The sequence below is a fragment of the Camelina sativa genome, chromosome 17 (genome assembly GCF_000633955.1).
Source record: "Camelina sativa cultivar DH55 chromosome 17, Cs, whole genome shotgun sequence".
Classification (NCBI taxonomy): Eukaryota; Viridiplantae; Streptophyta; class Magnoliopsida; order Brassicales; family Brassicaceae; genus Camelina; species Camelina sativa.
The window spans coordinates 28,407,686-28,414,280 of NC_025701.1; the positions used below are offsets into that span (position 1 = coordinate 28,407,686).

The following is a 6,595-nucleotide window of genomic DNA, read 5'->3' on the forward strand; positions in this document are numbered from 1 at the left end:
GGATGTGAATGCTGAAAGTACTTCTGCTCTCTCATCATCATCAATCAGTTTATCTCACTTTGAGGGTTTTTTACCATATTGTAAATCTGGTGCTTTTTTTCTTTCTGGTATATTATTATTAAAAAAATAATTAGAATTTCAAAAAATAAATAAAAACCGAATTGGACTAGTCGGTGTTTGTGGCCTGTGTGTGTGTGATTATTATTATTATGGATTTCTTTTTTCTCTGCACTATCGACATTTGTTGTCCACTACATTTATGAAAAGACTTGTTTTTTCCTAGTTTTTTGTTTCGATTTAAGGATGACTTTTATATAATTAACTGATTGATCCCAATGTCGGTTTGAAGACCACGACGACCTTCCCAAATGTGATCATCTTTCTTTATTTTTAGTGCCAAGACCGACTTCCGAAATGGTTACCACCATCTCCCTCATGTACTTCCATCATTATTTGATCTGCCTCCACTCAATCCGCACAGATAAAAAGGGTATCTGAGGAACTCCAGCAAAAGAAATTGAAATATAAAAAGGGTATCTGAGGAACTCCAGCAAAAGAAATTGAAATAGAAACGACAAGCCTTCAACCGTTGGGCTTTCTAACGATCTGCTAGAACTTTACCACGCTTTGCAAATTAAATCATCAGCAAAATGCACAAGAGCAAGAAATTACTCGAGCTGACCAATCCATAGTAGGGTGAGAAACAAAAGAAAACTCTAAATATATTATGAATAAAACTTTGTTTGGGAAGCAGATCCTTATTGTTCGGTATTTCGGATCGGTAATAAAAGTGTTTGATATGTTTTTTATACTTTTATTGTCTGTACATAATTTTTAGTTTTTTTTTTTGGAATTCTTCTATTGTTTGTACATACATATTTTGTATACAATTTTGAAACTCTTTGCGAGTAAGTTATCAAAATTGAACAGAGGAAGAAGATGAACTCGGACTTGAGCAAGAACAAGAGAAAGAGTGAGATGAGAGAGCTGAGCTAGAGAGACAAAAGTTTCTTATTCTCATTAATTGTGTAAATTATACAGTGTTAACCGTATATACAAGTATATCCTAATCTAATAATAAGCTATATATTAACATGTACTAGGATAATATCCGCGCTATGCTGTGGGTTGTTTTTTTCCTTTTTTATTACTATTTTGTTGTGTTTTTTTATATATTGTTTGTAAGTTTTTCTTAATTTATTTGGGATTGTTGGTATGCAAACTATTTTTAATAATCAATTGTAATTTAAGATAAATAAGATTGAGCATTTAAAAATCTTGTAAAANGGAAGCAGATCCTTATTGTTCGGTATTTCGGATCGGTAATAAAAGTGTTTGATATGTTTTTTATACTTTTATTGTCTGTACATAATTTTTAGTTTTTTTTTTTGGAATTCTTCTATTGTTTGTACATACATATTTTGTATACAATTTTGAAACTCTTTGCGAGTAAGTTATCAAAATTGAACAGAGGAAGAAGATGAACTCGGACTTGAGCAAGAACAAGAGAAAGAGTGAGATGAGAGAGCTGAGCTAGAGAGACAAAAGTTTCTTATTCTCATTAATTGTGTAAATTATACAGTGTTAACCGTATATACAAGTATATCCTAATCTAATAATAAGCTATATATTAACATGTACTAGGATAATATCCGCGCTATGCTGTGGGTTGTTTTTTTCCTTTTTTATTACTATTTTGTTGTGTTTTTTTATATATTGTTTGTAAGTTTTTCTTAATTTATTTGGGATTGTTGGTATGCAAACTATTTTTAATAATCAATTGTAATTTAAGATAAATAAGATTGAGCATTTAAAAATCTTGTAAAAATTGGAATTTAGTATTCTTGATTTTGCTCAAATTTTATTGTATGCTTTATACATTTTAATATTTCTAAAGTAACCACTTGAATGACATTCTCTTAGCAAATTTTCTTTATTTTTATCTTCTTTTAGTGAAACTTTCTTTTACTTTAAGAAAACAACAAAAGTCTTATTTTATTATTCTAAACAATGTTTTAAATCTTGATCTAAAAAGAAAACCAAAATATCAGTCAACTAAGTTCCGTCACGAATTACTTATTTTTACTTTTATTTTAATAGTTAATATTGTAAATAGCTGAATTAATATATATTTATCATTATAAAGATTTAAATAAATTCTTAGCTTAATTTTCCCTTATATATATATATATATATATATATTTGTTGGTTTGAATTATTTGTTTTGTATAGAAATTTTTGAAAAAAATGATTTTCTTTCCGTAAAAATCATATTGATAATGTAATAACTGGAAAAATCTTATTATATAAAGTTCAATGACAAAATTTCTTATTAACGAGATCGTGACACATATCAAAAATATTGATAAGATGTTGACACGTGTCAAAAATAAATATAGAAACAAATTTGATTTTTACTATTTTACTAATCTACATGAATTAGAAACAAATTTGATTTTTACTATTTTACTAATCTACATGAATTAGAAATATGTCAATTTCAATATCACTATTGTACGGTTAGAAACCAAATTAACATAAAAAATATACTACTACCAACTTCGTATTTTATACATAGTCTACTATAAATTTAAAATTAACATAAACAACTTTCGTATTATATATATAGTAGAGAATTTAAAATAGTCTATTGTTTCTGTGTCTTTTATGAATTAGAAAATCATGAACAGACAATTACAAACCATGAGACATCGAAAACCATACTAGCAAAAGAAAACGGGGTATCATGAGTGATGAACCTCATATAAAGCTGGATTTAGCTACACTTCAAATATGGGTAGACAAACTAAATCAATATGTAAGTACAATATTTATATAATGCTACACATGTATATACGATTAAATTATATTGTTTTAATTTTTTAAAATTTTCATTATCTAACATTGATTACCAAAATATAGGGTTCACAAATAACAACTTTGCAACTTAAACGATGGTAAGAACTTTTATTGAATTTGTCTTATACAATTTGTAAACACCTCCATCTAAGAGCTTATTATATTTCGCTTATACATTTTTTGAATACTTCCATTTGATCCAAAATAAAATTATCCGTAGGATTTACAACAAAAGATATGTTTCAAAATTAGCTCGAACTAGCAAGCAGTCAACACCATCGAATTTATGTTATAGACCCAAAACAAAGATCTTTAAGAGCAAAAAGGGCAAAAAAACATGGTAAGAATTCAAATTATGTAACCTTACACGTAATTAATAAGGTATAGATGATGAATAACGAAAACAATATGCATAACGTATTGTTCTAAGATATTTTTCTTTCTATGGCTTTAAGAAAATTGAAACTAAGCTAAACATTGTATTATTTTTTTCCATGAAAGACTAAAGAAAAAGACAATGATTTGGTCACATGTAATAATTGTGAAGCTTTGGTATGGAAATCTGAAAGTCTAAAACAGAGTGGAAAAGTGTTGAAATTCTCGATTTGTTGTCAACAAAGACGAGTTGTCTTGCAACAATGGCGAGCACCTCCAACTTACTTAGATGACTTACTGTCATGGTCGGCATCGTTTCGGCACAATATACAAGCATACAATTCAATGCTTGCTTTTACATCAATGGGTGGAAAAATAGATAACGATATCAATTCAGGAAACGGTCCTTTTACTTTTCGTATGCATGGTCAAAATTACCACAAAATTGGATCACTGCTACCAGTTAAAGGATATCTTCCACGTTTTGCACAGATATATGTATATGATACTGCTCATGAAGTTCAAAACCGTCTCAATGCACTTGCCAAAGGAAAAAGTAATGAGTTAGATGAAGGAATTCTAAGTGGATTGATAAAAATGCTTGATGAATATAATGACTTAGCTAAAGTGTTCAGAATAGCTAGAGATAAATACGAATCTGGATCTAAAGAAGTATTTTCCATTAGGCTATTGAAAAATAAAGAACGTGGCAGACAATTTGACCTTCCACAAGGAGACGAGATTGGTGGACTTATTGTGGGTGACATGTCTATCCCTAATTATGACAGAGATATTATAGTGCAACCTAGGAATGACAAACCACAGTACATCAGTTTTTTGCATCCATCGTACATGTCACTACAATACCCTTTGTTGTTTCCATATGGTGAACAAGGTTATATTGAGAAAACTATTTCATATAGCTCAGAAGAAAATGCTACTAAGAGGTCATATGTTACAATGCGAGAGTATTATGCATATCAAATACATACCAGGTTAACATCTCCAGGAACAATAGTCCGTTCAGGCCGTCTTTTCCACCAATATGTGGTTGATGAATATACTGCTATTGAACAAGAACGTATGAAATTTTATCAGTTCAATCAGAAAAAATTAAAATATTTGTGATTATAAGATATTAACATCCGTTTGAAATATTATCTTATCAGTACCATCCGTTTTCAACTCATATTACACAAAATATTAATTTAATTTTATATTAATAACTTTGAACTCATCTACATCTATTTTCTTTAACTAAAAGTGTATATATTTACTGTTCTTTTTTTTCAATCAAACAATTAAAAGGAGATTTCTCGATTAGCTGCTCAAACCGGAGGGAAAGGATAAACAAAAGAAACTTCAGAGATAAGATAACACGAAGCACAGATAAGACAATCTGCCTTCGTATTTGACGCACGCGGGATCCAAGAGATAGAGAATAGTGGGAAAGACTCCAGCGAGTTAAACTCATCGAGCAAGTTGGAGAAGGACGACCAATATTCAGAAGACTGCACCATAGTGAGTAACTCAGCACAATCAGTCTCAAAACATTGACAAGCGATCCCTTCAACACGTATCCGCTCAATGGCCAACAACAACGTTGTTAACTCCGAATGCAGGGGGATGGGCCTGTTTTAGACACTTGGCCCCCAACAACAAGGTTCGCTTCTCACCAACGCAACACCACCAGCCCAATCATGAATACACATTGGTTGCTTTCCAAGAATCATCAATCTGACAACCAAGTGAAGAAACCTGGACATCTGAATACGAAGATGGAGCTGACATGACTGACGTAAAAGAGAGCACCTATTCCCAGGCTAAATTATCGCCTAAAGTCTGAGTAATTATATCATTCGCCTCTATCTCTTAACCTTAATTTTTTTTTAATGGGTTTCCAGATTGCCCATAAAAGATATGGTAATTGAAGAAATTGATCAAGATCACCCTGTTGAGAGGCGTCCCTCCCATAAAACAAAATTCAAATTCGAGTACACAGACTCATATGGTAAACCCTCTGACAAGACCGGAGTCAAAAATAAATCCCAAACTTCACACGAACGTGGACATTCAAAATAAAAACGTGATTAATAGTTTCAACCGTAGAGTCACATCTTTTACATCAAATATCACATTGGACACTATTTTAATAACTTTGAACTCATCTACATCTATTTTCTTTAACTAAAAATGTATCTATTTACTGTTTTTTTTTCAATCAAACAATTAAATGGAAATTTCTCGGTCAGCTGCCCAAACCGGAGGGAAAGGATTTACAAAAGAAACTTCAAAGATAAGAGAACACGAAGCACGGGCAAGACAATCCGCCTTCGTATTTGACGCACGCGGGATCCAAGAGATGGAGAATAGTGGGAAAGATTCCAGCGAGTTAAACTCATCGAACAAGTTGGAGAAGGACGGCCAATATTCAGAAGACTGCACCATAGTGAGTAACTCAGTACAATCAGTCTCAAAACGTTGACAAGCAATCCCTTTAACACGTATCCGCTCAATGGCCCACAACAACGTTTTTAACTCCGAATGCAGGGGGAGAGGCTCTGTTTTAGACACTTGGCCCCCAACAACAAGGTTCGCTCCTCACCAACGCAACACCACCAGCCCAATCATGAATGCACATTGGTTGCTTTCCAAGAACCATCAATCTCACAACGAGATGAAGAAACCTGGACATATGAATACGAAGATGGAGCTGACATGACTGTCGTAAAAGAGAGGCGTCCCTCCCAGAAAACAAAATCCAAATTCGAGTACACCGACTCATATGGTAAACCCTCTGACAAGACCGGAGTCAGAGATAAATCTCAAAGTTCACACAAACGTGGACAATCAAAATAAAAACGTGATTAATAGTTTCAACCTTATAGTCACATCTTTTACATCAAATATCACATTGGACACATCAGTGTATCTATTTGCTTACTAAAATTATTTACTTTATATTATTTGATAAATTTTATTTTATTTTAAAAATTATAAACCCGCACATCGGGCGGGTCCTAATCTAGTGATTATATAAACAACCAAATAAGTTTGAAGACAAAATATGTTATAACAAAAATAATTATGTTGTCCAAAGAAAACACCATACCTCTCCGGAAAATTTTACTTTTACTTCAAATTTGTATTCTTTATTGAAGAAATGGTGATTCAGCAAATTACCTTGACATGATCCAGATTATGCACAACAACTCTTTTAATTACCATATATGTAGAAAACTTTTCCCATTGCTATAATTTTACTTGATGAGCCGTAAATCTCACTCCAAAATTTGCATATGTACTAAACAGCAAAATAGAAGCTATTATTTGGGTTTTGACCCCAAAAAAAAAAAAAAAA

The 6,595-nt window shown here is 31.7% G+C and overlaps 1 protein-coding gene across 1 annotated transcript in view; it reads left to right on the plus strand.

Moving 5' to 3' along the window:
- Positions 1 to 6,595, plus strand: part of LOC104758229 (ras-related protein RABG3e-like) — a 25,968-nt gene that overhangs the window by 1,885 nt on the left and 17,488 nt on the right. The window lies entirely within an intron of this gene.